The sequence below is a fragment of the Natrix helvetica genome (assembly GCF_964273705.1).
Source record: "Natrix helvetica genome assembly, chromosome: 11".
NCBI lineage: Eukaryota > Metazoa > Chordata > Lepidosauria > Squamata > Natricidae > Natrix > Natrix helvetica.
In genome coordinates this window covers 3,721,396-3,742,213 of record NC_138562.1, presented here as the reverse complement: position 1 = coordinate 3,742,213, position 20,818 = coordinate 3,721,396, and positions in this window count along the sequence as shown.

Below are 20,818 nucleotides of genomic sequence, written 5' to 3'. Positions count from 1 at the left end.
TCCAGATGACTCCCCCTCCCCCTAAAATGGTGTTCCAGAAGTCATTGCAAAACCTGGCTATTCTCCCAGGGTCTATGACAGTTCACCACGGCCAACTCCCCACGGCCAACTCACCATGGGACAAGCACACCCCCCATGTGTGCTTCACTACTATCAGAGAAATGCCGAAATACAATCATTAAGGAATGGGTGCAAAAGGAGGGACAGAATGAAAAAAAGGAGGGTAGAACAAGAAGCAATGGGTGGAAACTAATCAAGGAGAGAAGCAACTTAGAACTGAGGAGAAATTTCCTGACAGTGAGAACAATTAATCAGTGGAACAGAAGTTGCCTCCAGAAGTTGTGAATGTCCCAACACTGGAGGTCTTTAAGAAGATGTTGGATAGCCATCTGTCTGAAACGGTATAGGGTTTCCTGCCTAGGCAGGGGGTTGGACTAGAAGACCTCCAAGGTCCCTTCCAACTCTACTATTGTATTGTATTGTATTGTATTGAAATGTCAATGACAAAAATTAAAATTGAAGTGTTAAATTGTCCTGCAGCCAGTTGTTCCAAGGCAAGTTGCCTTTGGTGAGTTGTCTCATTTCGATTCTTCTAGGCCTTGGGGAAGGGGGAAGGGGACTGTTTGCAATGTTCTGTGTTTTTGCTTGGATGGATTTCGTGCAATTATTTTGTGGTTCTTTATGTAATGTTTTCCTGCCCATTTTTTTTGCAATTGGTTGCTTCTGTGTTGCTTTTCACTTATTGCAAGCCATTCAGAGTTGAACAGCATCAAAACTGAATGAATAAAATTTTAAAAAAAGGTTGCCCTGGAAGGAATTGAAGCATTTCCCATCACCCTCTTTGGTGAATGCTGCTGAGCAGAGCGCACCATTCCGTGAGTGGTTTATTCCATCTGACACTCGTTCCTACATTTTTAGAGAAATGTGTTTCCCGTGTCTTGCTTGGTGTAATATTTGCAGTCTCTCCTGGCCCCCCAACAGGCTGCATTTATTACATGTCTTTTTATTGGATCAGCTCCCAGACTAAATGTCAAAGGAGAAATTGCAATCCATAAAAAAAGATTGGAAGAGAGAAAGGCCCTCCCCATGGCAGTCTGACCTGACAATCGTAAGCAACCCCCCCACCTCGGCTGGCTCAGATCGAATGACAGACCTACCATCCTGCTGCACCAGCCCTGCCTAGCTAGATGCCAGTCTGTCCTAAGAAATGAGGGGAGGGAGCTGCGGGATGGGATAGAAGGAGGAAGGATCGGGGAAAGGAAAGCTAAAGTCTTCCTGCCATCCCCTGAGAGACCCAAGCTGTTCCAAGGTCAATGGGATGCAACACCTTCAAGTCCAGTAACTGGGGACCAGTTAGAGCCTGCCCGGAGCACCGGATACCGTTCCGGTACTGTGCTCTGGAGGGCCCGCCTGCCCACCCGAGCTCCTTACCGGTCTTTTAAGTCTTTGGCGCTTCTGCGCACGGCGCATACAGCACTTGCACAATGCTCCGCTGAGCAGCTGGAGCCTCGTGGAGGCTCACAGAGGTGCTAAGACGCATGCGGTCACTGCGCGGGTGCTGCATGGGTCCATGTGGATGCCGCCAGGCCCGTTCCAACCTTACCAGTTGGAACGAGATCCGGAACCCACCACTGCTTATTACCAAAATAGAATAGAATAGAATAGAGCTGGAAGGGACGTTGGAGGTCTTCTAGTCCAACCCCCTGCTACAGCAGGAGATCCTATACCAGTGATGGCTAACCTTTTTGTCGTCATGTACCAAAAGTGTGCACGTGCACCCATAATGCAATGCGCACATGACCCCCCTCTGGGATCCTACCCCCCTGTGCATGCGCACAGAACCCCCCATGTGTGCCTCACCCCCCACCCGTGCATGCCTGTGCGACCCCCCGTGCTCCCCCATTGCCGCGCATGCGCAGCAGAGACCTGAAAACCAGCTAGCCAATGGGAGACATCCATGCGCTCATGCACGGTGAAGCTGACCTGGGGCGACAGCTCAGGTCCCCTTAGAGTGAGCTCTGTGTGCCACCTGTGACACACATGCCATAGGTGCGCCATCACGGTCTTCTACCATTCCAGACAAGTGGCTCTTCTTAAAACCCTCCAGTGTTGGAGCAGCCACAACTTCTGAAGGCCAATTGTTCCACTGATTGATTGTCCTCACTGTTAGGATGTTTCTTTTTAATTCCAGGTTGCTTCTCTCTTTGATTAGTTTCCAACCGTTGTCCTGCCCTCCGGTGCTTTGGAGAATAACTTGACCCCTCTTTTTTGTGGCAGCCCTTCAAATAATTAGTTTGAATAATTGGACCTAGTTTTGAATGCTGATGGACACTTAAAAATAACCATGGAGGGAAGGGGAGCCAAAGGTGAATGTTAACTACACGCTTTGGGCACGAAACGCCAGATTCGGCTTTGCTACACTGTAAGCACTTGGCTGTAGTAAAGTATGCTTTCTCTAGCTATGAGTCTGGGAGTCTTTCTTTGCTAATTGACCAAATTGGGACAGCTGAGAACAGGGCTCGGGAGTTTCCCCCTTGCCCAGGAAGGCCTGGCTGTTGCCCCCTTGCTCTGGCAAGGCATTGACTGTCTTATGAATGAACAGGTAGAGCTATCAGCAGCAGGAAAAGGTGGGGAGGCAGGAGGGGTAATGTGAGAGGGGGCTCAGAACAAAGGAATGAGGCAAGACAGCACCAGGAAGGAGGATCTGGAATCAGGAATGTCTCCGGAACTAAACTCCTGCTGGAAGCTCACCAGGGAGAAATCAAGGAAGGCAGGATGAATTCCTTTGCTGGCCTCCCTGCCCTCTTCCTCTAGGACCAGCCCCAGTTTTTAGAGGGAACAATAGTGCCCCCTAAAGCACCAATAGCCCTGCACTGGGAGGCTTGAATAAACAGTCTTCGGCTTTTGTTTTTTCCCTAATGCCTTCCTCCATACAATCCCATTTATTCAATAGCATAATTAGCGTGGATCAGACGATGCTTTTCATTTCACCAACGTTGTTTGGAAGGTTGGGTTTGGCCGCTTGGTGATTTCGATAGGCCAGCTAAACCATGGAGGTCTCGAACAGGGCATCGGGTCCCAAAGAGTACAGAGGATTTCTAATATAGCCCTTCTCTGCATGCAAACCTTCAGCGCTTGTTGGCACTCGGAACTGGCACAAAGTTTGTTCTGTTCTGTAACACTGGGCTTTGTGCAGGAAGGACTAAAACACCTTCCTTTCTCTTTTTCCTGGATCTGGGCAGGGAAGCCCTGGCAGAAGGACCCTAAAACCTCGCCAGCTGTATAGGCAGCACCTTTTGACCTGGGATCTCTGAAAGGAGGAAGGAGAAAGTCTCGGGTAATTCCCTCCTCCCCATTTATAATACCTCAGGAATAAGATTCAAAGTTATATTGGGAGCTTTTAAACTCATCCGGGAATATTGGGCTTAGACAACTAAGAATTACACTGCCTTCGGTCTGACCTGAGCGTAGTACACAAAATTATCCGCTACAATGCCCTACCTGTCAATGACTACTTCAGCTTCAACTGCAATAATACACAAGCACACAACAGATACAAACTTAAGGTAAACTGCTCCAAACTTAATTGCAGAAAATACGATTTTAGCAACCGAGTGGTCAATGCCTGGAATGCACTACTTGACTCTGTGGTTTCCTCCCCAAACCCCCATAACTTTAACCTTAGACTGTCTACTGTTGACCTCACCCCATTCCTAAGAGGTCTGTAAGGGGCGTGCATAAGCGCACCAATGTGCCTAACAACCCCATTATCCTAACAACCCCATTTATTCGCATCCATTTCCTGTATTCATAATCTTGTATATATTTATATCTGTGATCTTATACATGCTTGACAAAATAAATAAAATTAAAATTAAATTAAATACCTAGGAAATCAGTGCAATATTCCATTCCTTTGGAAAATATTAACATAGATCATTGGGCTCAAAGGGACTTTGAAGGTTACAGAAGTTACATACGCGCACCAACCTTGGATGTCTTCTAGTCAACCACCAGGTCTCAAGGCAGGAGACCTTATACCATCCTGGTTAAATGAGGATTAAGGATGGAGAATATGTTGTTGCAAGGCTTAAGGAACTTCCTGTAAACAAAGGGCTCTGTCCTTTTTCCTTCCCTTCCTTTCTCCTCCCTCCCTCCCTTCCAACTGGAACCCACAGCTTAGCTTCTGAAAGGACAATTCAACCCAGTGACGTGCAGTCAGGGGAGGCAGGGGAGGCGGAGCCTCACCACTCTCGTCATGAAAATAAAAAAGAATTACTCCAGGAAGCCGTGAAAGTGGCTGGGAGAGGCGCGCGGCTTGGTTTAGCCTCCCTGGACATCTCAGCAGCAGCCCCAAGTGTGCCGATCTTGCCATTTTTTACATCGGGCGAGCCCAGGATCCTTGCAAGGGGAATGGGACCACGTGTGCAGGAGGCTCCTCAGCTCCAGCCTCAATCAGCGCAGCCGCGGTCCCCTTCATCTTGCCTCAGGAAGGAGGGGAATGGGACCACGTGTGCAGGGGAAGGGGATCGCGGCTCTGCTAATCTGAGGCTGTGTGCTGAGGAGCCTCCTGCACACGTGGTCCCATTTCCCTTGCAAGGATCACAGGCTCGCCCAATGCAAAAAATGCCTAGGTACCATGTTTCCCCGAAAATACAACCTGTCCTGCGCTCACTGACCTAGCGTTATCCCGAAAGCGCCAAGTTACAGGAGCCGGGGGTGGGGGGAGAGCTCACGTTGCTTGCCGCCTTCAATATACCACTAGGTTGGGGAGTGGCGTTCTGTCCGGCCAGAGGGGAGAGTTGCCGGGCGGCTGCTCTCTTGTGAACTCACTCCCGAAGAGCCGGGCACAGCCTCAGGGGCGAAGTAGCCATGAGGTAACTATGCTCACGAGCAGCCGCCCGGAAAATCCCCTCTCTAGCCGGGAAAAGCGCCATTCACTGACCTGAGCAGCCGCCCGGCAAATCCCCTCTCCAGCCGGGAAAAGCGCCATTCACCAAGCCCTTGCGCAGCTGTCCCAGGCGACCGCTGCTGGCTGCTGCTGCCCGCCGCCCCGCCGCTCCGCTCCGTGCATAACTTCCAAACTCCAAAACTTCCAGCATCGCCCGCTCTAGGAGTGCTCTCTATGGTGGGCCGGCTGCTGGAAGACTGTCCGGAAAACTCTCTGTCCAGCAGCCGGCCCACCATAGAGAGCACTCCTAGAGCGGCCAATGCTGGAAGTTTTGGAGTTTGGAAGTTATGCACGGAGCGGAGCGGGGCGGCGGCGGGCAGCAGCAGCCAGCAGCGGTCGCCTGGGACAGCTGCGCAAGGGCTTGGTGAATGGCGCTTTTCCCGGCTGGAGAGGGGATTTGCGGGGCGGCTGCTGAGGTCAGTGAATGGCGCTTTTCCCGGCTGGAGAGGGGATTTGCGGGGCGGCTGCTGAGGTCAGTGAATGGCACTTTTCCCGGCTGGAGAGGGGATTTGCGGGGCGGCTGCTGAGGTCAGTGAATGGCGCTTTTCCCGGCTGGAGAGGGGATTTGCGGGGCGGCTGCTGAGGTCAGTGAATGGCACTTTTCCCGGCTGGAGAGGGGATTTGCGGGGCAGCTGCTGAGGTCAGTGAATGGCGCTTTTCCCGGCTGGAGAGGGGATTTGCGGGGCGGCTGCTGAGGTCAGTGAATGGCGCTTTTCCCGGCTGGAGAGGGGATTTGCGGGGCGGCTGCTGAGGTCAGTGAATGGCGCTTTTCCCGGCTGGAGAGGGGATTTGCGGGGCGGCTGCTGAGGTCAGTGAATGGCGCTTTTCCCGGCTGGAGAGGGGATTTGCGGGGCGGCTGCTGAGGTCAGTGAATGGCGCTTTTCCCGGCTGGAGAGGGGATTTGCGGGGCGGCTGCTGAGGTCAGTGAATGGCGCTTTTCCCGGCTGGAGAGGGGATTTGCGGGGCGGCTGCTGAGGTCAGTGAATGGCGCTTTTCCCGGCTGGAGAGGGGATTTGCGGGGCGGCTGCTGAGGTCAGTGAATGGCGCTTTTCCCGGCTGGAGAGGGGATTTGCGGGGCGGCTGCTGAGGTCAGTGAATGGCACTTTTCCCGGCTGGAGAGGGGATTTGCGGGGCGGCTGCTGAGGTCAGTGAATGGCGCTTTTCCCGGCTGGAGAGGGGATTTGCGGGGCGGCTGCTGAGGTCAGTGAATGGCGCTTTTCCCGGCTGGGGAGTTTCCCGGCAACTCTCCCCTCTGGCCGGACAGAACGCCACTCCCCAACCTAGCGGTATACCGAAGGCGGCAAGCAACGTGAGCGCTCCTCAGTGCACAGCCTCAGATTAGCAGAGCCGCAATCCCCTTCCCCTGCACACGTGGTCCCATTCCCCTCCTTCCTGAGGCAAGATGAAGGGGACCGCGGCTGCGCTGATTGAGGCTGGAGCTGAAGAAATTTCTCCGTTTGGGCTGCGCCCCTGCGATCGGAGCAACCACGTGGTTTGATGACGTCACCAGCCTCACCAGTCATAAACGTCACCGCACGTCACTGATTCAACCCCTCTGTTATTCTCTAATTCATTTTCCAGAGCGTGAATTTATTGGAGCCATAAAGAGTGCAATTTGCTCAATCAGTGAAGAGCTTAATAGTGCAGTTCAACAGAAGGAAGAGACAAAAGGGTGACCAAAGAGTTGAACATCCTGAAGTTTGCTGTGCTCAACTGATGCGGGCTGAAATGATAATTTCAAAATACTTCTGACTGCAATGTCAGCTATTTGCTGCTTGCCCAGTAAGTAAGCATGACAGGGAGGAATATGAGGCAGCCTTTTCTCAGGTTGTGAACTCTGACCAAGCAAACAAGGAGTTGGGCAGTGGAATTCTACAGAAGGAAATAGGAGTTATGGAGAAAAATACAGAATAAGAGAGCTGGAAGGGCCTTGGAGATCTTCAAGTCTAACTCTCTGATCAGCAGGAGACCCTGTACAGCTCTGGACAAATGGCTGTCCAATGTCCACTTATGGAGCATCCACAACTCCTAAAAGCAAGCTGTTCCACTGGTTAATTGTTCTCACTGACAGGAATTTTTTCCTTCATTCTAGGTGTGATCTCTGTTTCCATCTGTTACTTCTTGCCTTGATCTCAGGTGCTTTGAAGAATAGGTTGACCCCTTCTTCCCTTCCTTGAAGACCTTTATCATGTCACTCCTAGTCCTTTTGCAAACACTGGAAAAGGCTGAGCTATCTGAAGATGTGCGTTCATTGATGTAAACCATCAATAGCCAATTCCTCCGAATGAAAGGCGCCTAAAAGGGATTTGTGTCCTTTTGCATGACCCTTCAACTGAAAGCAGGCAAGGCTTCTGGGTTTGAACGGCTGGGTGACATCACATTTAGAATTTTTAGAATAACTGAGTTGGAAGGGACCTTGAAGGTCTTCTAGTCCAACCCCCTGCTTAGGCAGGAAAACCCCACACCACTTCAGACAAGCGGTTATCCAACATCTTTTTAAAAACATCCAGTGTTGGAGCATTTACAACTTTTGTAGGCAAGTTGTTCCATTGATTAATTGTTCTAACTAGCAGGGAATTTCTTCTCAGTTCTAAGTTGCTTCTCTCCTTGATTAGTTTCCACCCATTGCTTCTTGTTCTACCCTCAGGTGCCTTGGAGAATAGTTTGACTCCCTCTTCTTTGTGGCAGCCCCTGAGATATTGGAACACTGCTATCATGTCTCCCCTAGTCCTTCTTTTCATTAAACTAGACATACCCAGTTCCTGCAACCCTTCTTCATATGTTTTAGCCTCCAGTTCCCTAATCATCTTTGTTGCTCTTCTCTGAACCCTTTTGACAATCTCAGTACTCTTTTTTTCTTATCACGATGACCATAACTGGATGCAATATTCCAGTATAAAGAGGGAGGAAATCCATGGGGACAGAAGAATAAAATTGCCAGCAAAAGGCTGTGAAAGGCTCTTTCTTGCTTTCAGAATAATTTCAGGAGCCATAATCAGTTAGTGAGCTCCCTGCATGAGCAAGAAGAGATCTGATAGGAGTTGGCAGTAGGCAAACATTTTCTAGTCCGGCAGTGGAGACTGAATTAAATCAAGAAAAAATAAATAGCTTTGTATGGTGGTATCTTAAAATCAGAAGTGAAATGATTTTGACAATGTTAGGCAGTCCTTCTGTTCTCTTCATCTTTCTACAAGGAGATAAAAAGACCATTCATGACAGATCCTACTATGGTGAGCCCAGAAATAAATAGGTGCTTAATTGCTCCTATTGTCTTGCCTGCCTGGAGCATGGATTCAGCAAGTGGCAAAACGGATGCCAACTTTGATGGGCACCACTGCCCATTATCCTTTTGTTTAATGCAGGTGGGGAAAACTGGATGCAGTATTCCAAGTGTGGACTCACCACATGATCTTGAAATGACAGCATTGGCTTTTTTGGCAGCTGCAGGACACCACCGGGTCATATTTAAGTGGTTGTCCACTAGGCCTCCTAGACCCCTAGATCAACAGTTACTGCTTTTGAGCCAGGTACCCCTATTTTATACCTGTATATTTAGTTTTTCTTGCCTAGGTATAGGACCTTATTTTTCTCACCACTGAATTGCCGTATTTTTCGGAGTATAAGATGCACCTTTTTCCCCTCAAAAAAGAGGGTGAAAATCTGGGTGATGCACTGAATACAGCGTTTTTTGGCATCCTGAAACCCTACCTCCTTCGCAAAAATGTCCATGCGTAGCCTTTAGGAGGCTTCCAGAGTGCTCCTGGGGGCTGGGGAGGGCAAAATTAAGGAAAATATAGGCTGTTTTTTTTCCTGTTTTTGCCCCCCCCCCTGCCCTCAGGAGCACTCTACAAGCCTCCTAAAGGCTATGCATGGCATTTTTTAAAAAAAACAGTCCTGTTTTTGCGAAAAATGGGTCGTTTTGGGGAGGTCTACAGAGTGCAAAAACTTTTTTTTAAATTTGCCTCTTCAAAATCTTGGTCCGTCTTATACTCCGGTGTGTCTTATACTCAGAAAAATACAGTATATTATGTTGAATGGGGCCCAGTATTTTTTTCCCCTCAAACTCTGTTTGAGAAATAGGAATGATTCCTTCAAGTGGTGTCCCAGGGTTGATTAAATAACCCTATGGATGGAAAGTCCAAGCTCTTTTGGCCAAGAACACAACTACGGCCATTCTCTCATCTGGTTTGAAGGGGGGAGGCCAAGGGAATGCCTGGGTATGCCACGAATCTCAGCACGTGAGTCTTGAAGGGTGGCCCAAAGGTTCCCGGCAAGGCTGAGCTTGCTTGCCGCGTGCCAAGGATGCAGTCTTGCCTTTGTTTCAGTGGAAGATGAGGAAGGAACTTGAACAGGAGCTGAAGGAACAAGAGTGACGTCAGCTCAGCATCTCATGCCGGTCACATTGTTCCTGGCCTGGCATGAGTCACGCCTGCCATTGTTCAGCAGAAAGATAGCATCGTTCCCAGATGCTGGGGTGATTATCTGATGGGTAGGAAATCAAAGGAAGCCTCATCTGACATTGAACTTGAATGGTAGCCAATGAAAAACCAGAGAGCAATTCCTTTTGATTCTAGCCCTCTTTATTTTCAAGAGGAGGTGGGGGGAAGGGAGCTGCTGGCTTGTGGAGTCTATTTCAGAATGCAGGGAAAAAAGGAAAGAGAAACAGTCAAAAATTATCATAAGCACATTTGCATTTCCCCAAGCTGCAACACCTTTACTTTCATTTGAAACATAGAAAACGGAGAACACTTAGAAACAACAAAGCTTTTACTAGAACCAATATGAGCTGGTTAAAACCAGATCATGCCAGATAAATCTTACTACATTCTTTGACAAAGCAACTAAATTAATATACCAGCAAATGCTGTGGACATTGTATACATGGACGTCAGCACTGACTAATTTTCCAGCAATGCTGAATCTTTTTATATATTACAAGTACTCCCAGGGATGTCAACTCTATTATACACCTTTGTGTCATCAGCAAAGAGACAAACCTTACCTAGCAGTCCTTCTGTTATATCACTCACAAACACATTGAAGGGAATAGGATTTAGGGTTGAGCCTTGTGATACACCATTTGTGACTGGTCTCTGCTCCATTCACAGTCACACACTGGGACCCATCCCTGAGCCAATGTCCTACCCACTGAACCACCCAGTGTTGAAGTCCCAGCCTGTACCACTTTCTTAGGAATTTGTTATGTGGAATTATATTAAGTGCTTTGCTACAATCCAGATAGGCTAGGTCAGTGATGGCAAACCTTTTTCTTATGGCGTGCCAAAATTGCATGCACGCAATCCTCCCCGCCCACCTGCGCATGTGTACACAACCCCTCCCCAGTCTCCGGAGGCTTTCCTAAAGCCTGGGGAGAGCAAAAACGTCCTCCCCCGACTCTGCGGAGGCCCTCCAGAAGTTGGAAACGGAACTTTTTCTGAACTTCCGGTTGAGCCGTTGGGCCTGTTTTTTTGACCTCCCCAGGCTTCAGGAAAGCCTCCGGAACCTGGGGAGGGCAAAAAACAGCCCCAACAGGCCAACCAGAAGTTCAGAAACAATCTATTTACAGCTTCCAGAAGGCCTCAAAGGGCCAGGGGAGGCTGTTTTCGCCCTCCCCAGGCTTCAGGAAAGTCTCCAGAGGATGAGGTGGGTGAAAACAGAAGTTCCGGTTGGTCCGTTGGAGTCATTTTTCACACTCCTCAGCCTCCGGAAGCTTTCCTGAAGCCAAAGGAGGGTGAAAAATCAGCTGGGCGGCACGCTGGAGCTGACAGCTGGCGTGCTACCAAATATGTCTCCACGTGCCACCTGTGGCATGTGTGCCATAGATTCGTCGCAGCATACCGGAACCTGCCCGGAGCACTGGATACTGTTCCAGTACGGTGTTCCGGAGGCCCACCTGCCCGCCCGAGCTCCTTAGTGGTCTTTTAAGCCTTTGGCGCTTCTGCGCACGGCCCGTACGGCGCCTGCGCAATACTCCACCAAGCAGCTGGAGCATCACGGAGGCTTGCAGAGACATCACAGGCAGGTACAACGCATGTGTCTCCACTGTGGGCAACGCCGGGCCCATTCAACCATACCCGGAACCCTCCACTGGTTCAGATAGTTAAGAAAGTTACATATTTGGGAATATATTTAACAGCAAGATGTGCAACGATAAAAGAAGAAAAGTATATAAGGCTACTACACCAAATAAAACTGGATTTGGGGAAATGGAAATATCTGCAATGATCAATGGCAGGAGGAAAGCCATTCCATTGGTTAATTGATCCCACTGTTAGGAAATTTCTCCTTAGTTCCAGCTTGCTTTTCTCCCTGAGTAGTTTCCATCCATTGTTTCTTCCCTTCCCTTCAGGTGTTTTGAAAAATTGATTGACCCCATCTTCTCCGTGACAGAGAATAAATATTGGAAGACTGCCATCATGTCACTTCTAATCCTTCTTTTCTCTTGACTAGACATACCCAACTCCTACAGCCGTTCTTCATATGTTTTAGCCCCCAGGCTCCTAATCATCTTTTTTTTCTTTTTTTTTTCAATTTTCTTTTAGTACAAACATTTCATCATTCATTAAACAGTGTGATGTCTGGGTACAATTCCTTTGGTGTCATAATAGTTAAAACGTACCACCATATTCATTATGTGTGTGTGTGTGTGTGTGTGTGTGTGTATCCCATATTTGCCCATACCAGGGGTTGTAACACAAATACATACCTATTTATTGGCTCAGCTGATAAGGAGGAGAGCCTGTGGCTTAGTGGCTAAGACTCCTGCCTAATATGTAATACAGCCCAGTTTCTAATCCCAGTAAGGGTATGGCTAGCTGATGAGAGCTAAATATCTTGAAATAGATCTATACTAGTCTCCCTTTATTTATTTATCAGCACAAATACAACACAAACATTAAAGGCAACATTAAAAATAAAAATATGGTTTTCTGCCTGGATGGTCTTCAGTAATGATCCAAAGGACAGAAAGGGGGAGTAGTGAGCTCCCTCCCATATTTGGCCATACCAGGGGTTGTAACACAAATACATACCTATTTCCCTGGCTCAGCTGATAAGGAGGAGAGCCTGTGGTTTAGTGGCTAATACATCTGCCTAATATGTAATATAGCCCAGGTTCAAATCCCAGTAAGGGTATGGCTAGCTGATGAGAGCTAAATAGCTTGAAATAGATCTATACTAGTCTCCCTTTATTTATTTATTAGCATACATACATACATACATACATACATACATACATACATATTCTTATTTTAATATTAGTGCTTAAAACTTAACATATCTATTGTTATAACATTTCTCTTCTTAACTTATAATACATTGTTTTCATATTTATTCTCTAACGATTGATAGACTAGTTCCCATATATTATAATTAACACTTGCAATTAAAGGAAAGGAAGGATATGATTAGTATAATATACAGGCTCCTAATCATTTTGTTGCTCTTCTTCACACTCTTTCCAAAATCTCAACCACGATGAGAATCAGATTGCTCTCCCAAAGAGCTGGATGAAGAGCCGGTGAATACTTGTGCTAACACTTTACTGTAGAAAGCAAAAATATATTTCAAAAAGATTTTCTTAAGGTGGAGGAAGGAGATGGACGTGCCTGAAGCAGAAATCAAATGCAGAGCAATAGGCGGAGAAGGTCTTCTGATCTGAGAAGCACTCGTTAGTCACCACTGTACCTTAATACGATATCCAGTAATGGCAACCACACCTTGAGAAAGATTTGGGAAATTGCTCCAAGTGGAGGCTTTGGGAATGAAGAAAAGTCCTGTAAAGAAAGTTTAAAAGATTTATTAACTTCAAGAAAAGGCAACTGTCACACAAAGAGAGGTCAAGATCTCTTCTCTTGTCCAAGAATGCAAAATGCAAGACTAATTTAAGGAAGGCAAATTTTGAATGAATGACAGAGAAGCCTCACCACTCCTGCTCCTCCGCTCCTGCATTGAAACCAGGCAGCTCTTAGCCAGGAAGGGTTTAAGGCAGATTTTTTTTCACGAAGCTAGACTTAGAATAGAATAGAATAGAACAGAATAGAATAGAACAGAATAACAGAGCTGGAAGGGACCTTGGAGGTCTTCTAGTACAACCCCCTGCTTAGGCAGGAAACCCTACACCACTTCAGACAAGCGGTTATCCAACATCTTAAAGACTTCCAGTGTTGGGGCATTCACAACTTCTGGAGGAAAAGCTGTTCCACTGATTAATTGTTCTAACTGTCAGGAAATTTCTCCTCAGTTCTAAGTTGCTTCTCTCCTTGATTAGTTTCCACCCATTGCTTCTTGTTCTACCCTCAGGTGCCTTGGAAAATAGTTTGACTCCCTCTTCTTTGTGGCAACCCCTGAGATATTGGAACACTGCTATCATGTCTCCCCTAGTCCTTCTTTCTCTTAAGCTAAACATACCCAGTTCCTGCAACCGTTCTTCATATGTTTTAGTCTCCAGTCCCCTAATCATCTTTGTTGCTCTTCTCTGCACTCTTTCTAGACTCTCCACATCTTTTTTACATCATGGCGACCAGAACTGAATGCAGTATTCCAAGTGTGGCCTTACCAAGGCATTATAAAGTGGTATTAACACTTCACGTGATCTTGATTCTATCCCTCTGTTGATGCAGCCTAGAACTGTGTTGGCTTTTTTGGCAGCTGCTGCACACGGCTGGCTCATATTTAAATGGTTGTCCACTAGGACTCCAAGATCCCTTTCACAGCTACTACTACTGAGCAAGGTACCACCAATAATAATAATAATAATAATAATAATAATAATAATAATAATAATAATAATAATAATAATAATAATAATAATAATAAGAAGAAGAAGAAGAAGAAGAAGAAGAAGAAGAAGAAGAAGAAGAAGAAGAAGAAGAAGAAGAAGCTTTTATTTCTAGACCGCACCCTTTCCTAGGCAGGACTCGGGGCGGTGTACAGTCATGTTAAAAAACCATATACAAATGCATAGACATGGACATAGACAAAGATGTAGATGGAGGAGGTAGAAAATATACTGTACAATACTTAGTTAAAATACATATAAAATTAAAATTCCCTTAGAAATTCCCCAATAAAATGTTTGCCAGGAGGTGGAAGACGGAACTATCAATCGGCTAAGCCAGCTAATCGGAACAGGTGATTATACTGTACCTGTGAGCCTTGTTGGTTCTTTTCGGCTCTCTGGATCTTTCTCTTGAAACAGAAAAACTGCTGAGGTGTAAAGGAGAGCAAATTTTGACCTGACAACATCTAACAAGAAGTTAAAAAAAACATCCACCAAACCACAAACCAATATGACCTGACCTCCAAAGCTAGAAAGGCAGACAGTCATATTGAAAGCAATTCACTAATTACTAGAAGTCAGAATACATTTGTCAAGAACAAATCATGCCAGACTAACCTCATCTATGTTTTGATCCCTTAATTAGATTATGGGAATGCAACAGACAGAGCAAAACATTTCACAAAGTATCCCATGCAGGGCTGATTAACAAGCTGCCAAAATGGGATAACTTAATTGGATACAGAAATGGCTGAAAATTGTTCTCGGAGAAGGCTTGTCTGTAGTTCCTCCTCAAAGTGGAGGGATCAGATGGCTCCTCTGTCCTCTCTTCTATGAAAGCCACTTTGGTGCAGTGTACATGGGCTGGTCTAGAAACCAGGAGCCAGTGAAATCTACTATTGCCTCAGGCATGAAAGCCAGCTGGGTGACTTTGGGCCAATCACCAGGAGACTGGGAGTTGTAGTCCCACCTCAGGCATGAAAGCCAGCTGGGTGACTTTGGGCCAATCACCAGGAGACTGGGAGTTGTAGTCCCACCTCAGGCATGAAAGCCAGCTGGGTGACTTTGGGCCAATCACCAGGAGACTGGGAGTTGTAGTCCCACCTCAGGCATGAAAGCCAGCTGGGTGACTTTGGGCCAATCACCAGGAGACTGGGAGTTGTAGTCCCACCTCAGGCATGAAAGCCAGCTGGGTGACTTTGGGCCAATCACCAGGAGACTGGGAGTTGTAGTCCCACCTCAGGCATGAAAGCCAGCTGGGTGACTTTGGGCCAATCACCAGGAGACTGGGAGTTGTAGTCCCACCTCAGGCATGAAAGCCAGCGGAGTGACATTGGGTCAGTCCCTCTTTCTCAGCCCAACCCTCCTCACAGGGTGGGTATTGTGCATAAAACAGGAGACGGCAGTATTATGTAAAAAAATATTCACTTTTTAAAAATATAACTCAAGGCAGCAGGCATGTTTTTTTAAATAGGATAAACATCTAATAATAATATAGCATGCTGATACATTACAACTTCCTGAGTTTTCAGAAAAAATTCAATGCGCATGAAGGCCAACACAACTAAAGAACTGGAAGCAGTGATTTCACACTGTTGTGTATGTCATCCTCCTCATCCTCTGGATCTTCTGCATCCTCCTCATCCTCACCACCATCATCATTGCCCACAAAAACTGGTCAATGATGATAGACAGGAGAGGTTAATAGCAGAAGCTTATTTTTGTGCCGCCGTCTTGGTTCATTTCAAGAGATAAATCTTTTTTAAAGATTCACTATCACCCCAACCATTTGTTATTACACCGATTCCTCTGATTGCAATGCTGAATAACTATAATAAGGCATTGGTAAAGTGGCCACCACATTTTCCAGACTCACAAAGAGGGTGTGGCTTAATAAGAAGCTGATGGAACATACAAAGATCCAGGTCTACAGAGCCTGCGTTCTGAGCACACTTTTGTACTGCAGTGATTGGACCCTGTACGCACGGCAGGAGAGAAAGTTGAACACCTTTCATATGCGCTGTCTCCGACGTATTCTTGTCATCACCTGGCATGACAAAGCTCCAAAGAGGGCAGTCTTGGAACGTGCTGGAATTTCTAGCATGCAGACACTATTGAAACAGCGACATCTACACTAGCTTGGGCGTGTCATGAGAATGGCCGATGGTCGGGCTCCAAAAGATCTCCTGTATGGAGAATTAGTGCAGGGAAAGCACCCCAGAGGAAGACTACAGCTGCGATATCAGGATAAATGAAAGAGGGATCTAAAGGCCTTGGGAATGGACATTAACAGGTGGGAAACCTTGACCTCTGATCCTTCAGGAGGCTAAAGAGGCAGCATGGCCTTCTCCAATTCGAAGAGATGCTTGTTCGGCAGGCCGAGGCAAAGGGGCAGTCCCGGAACCAGCGAAATCTGGGGGCTGGGCAGGGGGCAGAATGTATCTGCCCTCAGTGCGGAAGGGATTGCCACTCCCGAATTGTGGCTTTTTAGCCACACCAGATGTTGCATTAGGACCTCTTTCCAGAACTGATACCATCATCTTTGGAGACTGAAGGATGCCAATGAATAATAACGCACGGCTATCAAACATCACTTCATTTACAACACGGGTGTCAAACTCGTGGCGTCACCTTGCCATCACAGAATGTTTTCCCCATTCTTGGAGTTGGGGTGGGCATTACCTGTGTTTGGTATCTGGCCAGCTGGCCGCCAGTTTGACACCCCTGCTTTAACAAGGACAATCCGAAGCAGAGTGAAAAAACACAATTTCCAAATAAATAAAAGAAGGAAATTAAAGAAGGGTATAAAATATGTTAAGATAGAGATATAAACAAGATAATAATTGTTAGTATTATGATGAGGATTATTATGCTTAATGTTATTATTACATTTTTATTAGAAGACATGTTAAGAGGAAAAAACTAACAGGTTCCCTATATTCAACTGTTTAATATAATATAATTCTAAGATTAGAGAATTAATATTAATGTGAATGATGTTGTAAATTTTGATGGTTATTGAGTTATTTGTACCCAAACGACACACTGTTTAAGGAAAGATGGAATGTTCATATTTTTTAAAAAAGAGAAAAACTTTTATTAAAAAAACCCCCACAATTTGAAATAGATTCACAGCTCAGCACTGTCCACGTATGGTACAGCCAAGATTTTGCAATGGAGTTTGGCCTGGACAAATGTGCCACTGTCACCATCAAAGGAGGGAAAATAGTGACAACTGAAGGAATCAAGATGGCTTATGGAAATAACATCCAGAGTCAGGATGAAAATGATCACTACAAACCCCTGGACATCCTTCAAAAGCTGACAACATCAAGCACCCTGAAGTCAAGAAAAAGGTTCGAGAGAGGGAAGAATCTCTTAAAGCCAAACTCAGTGGAGGAAACAGCATCAAGGCAATTGTCCCAAAGGTGCTTTTTCAAGAGGCAACTGGACTTTCTCTTTTTTCTTTGAAGATCTTTCGCTTCTCATCCAAGAAACTTCTTCAGCTCTTGGATGAGAAGCGAAACCTCTTCAAAGAAAAAGCAGGAAGTCCAGTTGCCTCTTGAAAAAGCACCTTTGGGACAACCATGGTCTGGATGGCTGAGAATAATCTCCATAGACATCAAGGCAATGAGCACCTGGACAATTCCCATCATTAGATACACAGCTGGAACAGTGGATTGGACTCAAGCAAAACTAAAGGTTCTGGATAGGAAGGCCAGAAAAACAATGGCAATAAACCATGCCCTTCACCCCCACAGCAATAGTGGCAACCTCTACTTAACAAGGAAAATGGGTGGGCGTGGAAAGTTGCAAAGACATCAGGCAGTCGAAGAAGAAGAAAGAGGAATGGAAGGATAACTGAAGGAAGTGAAGACGATGCACTGAAGCTGGTATACAAGAAAAGCGGACAGAATATCTGAGAGCCAAACTCTCAGTTACAAGAATAGGTGACACAAATGCCAAACTCAGTCTAAACATCTGGCTGACTGTGCAACCAGCCATAATAATTTATGTTCAAACCATCAATGGCAAGTAAAATCAATAAATGAATGGAAACCATGTAAGAAAAAAAGTCTTGAATATCTCAGTGATGAGAAACAGAACATGAGCCAAGAATATGATGCAGCTGCAAAAAAAATATATCCTAGATTCCATCAACAAAAGTTTTTCTATATAAAAATGGCTGGGGGTGGGGTGGGGGGTATGCTCCAGCATAGCTCTGGAACACCTTGAGCAATTTCAACCAAACTTGACTTACTCTCTGGAGAAAACTACTATGGGGGTAAGACACCCCGAACAGTCCTTTCGGTATGTGTTCTGTTAAGATACAGCCTGTTGCGCTTTAAAATGGCTTCTACTGCACAGCGCAGTGGAGTTGCCATAGTAACGGCTTCACAGTACTCCACAAGGGGGCTCCCTCTGGTAATGGGGAAAATCCAAAATTAGAAATTATGTTTGGTCCGGACATTTCCCCCCTATAAATAAATACCCGGACAATGCCAGGTTATCAGCTAGTGTAGTATAAAAATGATGGAAGCTCTCATTCTTCTCCATTTTGTGTTGGACTGACAACAGCTGGAATATTATGTCCAGTCCTGGACGCTGCGTCTTAGGAAAGATAATGACAGAGCACAGCAAGTGCAGAGGGCAAAGGGAATGGAAGAATTGTTGGAAGCCCTTCTGTGTGCAATCAGACAAAGACAAGGCAGCCTCGTTCAGAGTCCTTCAGAAGACAGAATGAAGAAACCCTGGGCTTTACATACAAGGAAGCCTATTTTAATTCAACACAGAAAGATGTTCCTCTTGGTAATGGCTGCTCAAAATGGAGTCAACTGGATGGCCATCAGTCAGGGATGCAGAGTAGCAGATTCTGCCATGGGATGGGGGTTGAGCTAGATGATCTTCATAGGACCTTCCAATCCTCGCCTTCTGTGATGCTGCAATTCTGTAATTCTATGAGGATACCTCAGAGGTATTTGGGGGGAAATTCCCTCTAAGAATGAAAGTAAACTCTTGTTTTATTCTATCCGCTTTCTTAAGCAATTTAAACTCTTAATGAGAGATGCCTATTTGCTCTTTTGACTCTTCTCTCTCTACCCCCAAAGGGAGCATTGCAGTAAAAGGCCTTTTGGGGAAGGAGTGTGATCAATAGCCCTGACAGGACTTCAGGAAAAGCCTGCATTTTTAAGTTTTTTAGGGGTATGCTTTTTAGTTGCTTTTAATTTTTACTTTTCTGTACAGCTGTATTAGGTTGAATTCGTTTTTAAGGGTATAGGATATTTATCTTTTGCATTTGTTTTAATGAGACACCTGTACACCGCCCTGAGTCCCTTCGGGGAGAGGGGGCGGTCTATAAATCCTGAAAAATAAATAAATAAAGATAACCCTAACCTAGGAATTCTGGGAGTTGAAGTCCACAAGTCTTAAAGTTGCCAAGTTTGGACACCCCTGCCCTAACCCTAACGCTAACCCTAAACCCAACCCCAACCTTAAACCCAACTCCAACCCCAACCCTAACCCCAGCAATAACCCTAACCATAACCCCTAAACCCCTAAAGATGGCTGGATGAGTTTTCCTCCTGGGAGGGACCAAGATTCCCTGAAAGGAAGAAGAAGAGATGGTGAGTAAAGTTTTAAAGGAACCTCCCTCAAGACTGTTTCAAACCTTCCTCCCGATGACACAGAGGCTGCCCATCACCTTGAATTACCTCGGGCTGCATTTTCAAGGGGTTTAGCGCATGGCACATGGATCTGGGTGCTTGGGTGACAGCGTGTGAAAGCCCAATTCTGACCAAGACCCTTCCCAGCCAGCTTTGGACAAATAATTTTCTTTTAATTAAGAAGACGTTCAAGTTGAACCGATGATGTTTTCACCACAGTTGTATTTCTGAAAAATTCTTCACTGGCAAGTTTTGAAAAAAAAACAACCAGTAGTATTATAATGTGTGTGTACAAGTGGGATGGAAGGCTCTCAGACCCATAGGGCTCTCCAGAGGGGTTCCAGGGAACTCCCTTCATCAAATCTTCTTAGAAAGCAATTTGGGGAGTGGGGTTCTTTTCTCTAAAGCCTCAGGAAGATGGGAGCACCAAGGCCCTCCCGGGATATCTTCACGGAGCCATGTGCGGCTGGAGGGTGGCATGCAAAGCATCATTTGGTGCCACTTACCAGGTCTGGCTCTAGTCTGGATGAGGCCATCCTAGTCCTCCTTTTGCCAAGGGTCACGTTCCATGTTTCCTCTGATGCTTTGTCATTAAAGGAAAACCATGGCAGGTGGAGACAGTAGGATTGGACCTGCAAGCAAGTCAGCCTGCACTGGTGGATCCACAGTTTGCAAACCACAGTCTTGCTCCACAACTTGGTGTGGAGCCAACCTCTTACTCTTCTACCCAAAGGCCCCGATAGAGTTGGAGCAGAGGGAAAAGCAACCAGTGATTTATAGAGCCCCACAAATTGCTTCCTCCTCCATAATGAAAGACATATAAAGCCATGTTCCTGTCAGGTTTATATGAAAGCGCTGCATTAACAAGTCAGTGGGAAACATAACTCTCTCCTGTCAGCCACCAGATTGATTTAAAGCCTTGGTTTAGCCCAATCCTTGCAGGGCTCACTAATTGGGAAATCAGACACAAATCACCTGAAGTGGAGCATGTGTCCTCCCCCACCTGGCAGCTGCCAGGCTGGAGGCTTCTTCCTCTCACCAGCCAAGAAGGGACTCTGATCTGGCTGCTTCTCCTACTGGAAGGCACATGGCCCTCAGGAGCTGGGGTGCAGGCTTTGAAGACCCAGATGTCGTGTACAGCCACCACTTGCATTTCCTCCAAACCAGAAAAGATGGAATCTTTTAACCCTAAATTCTAACCCTAACCCCAACTCCAACTCCAACCCCAACCCCAGCAATAACCCTAACCCCAACCCTAACCCTAACCCCAATCAAAGTCCCAATCCTAACCCCAATCCCAACCCCAACCCTAACCCCAACCCCAGCAATAACCCTAACCCTAACCCTAACCCTAACCCCACCCCTAACCCTAACCCCACCCCTAACCCTAACTCTAACTCTAACTCTAACCCTAAAGCTAACCAC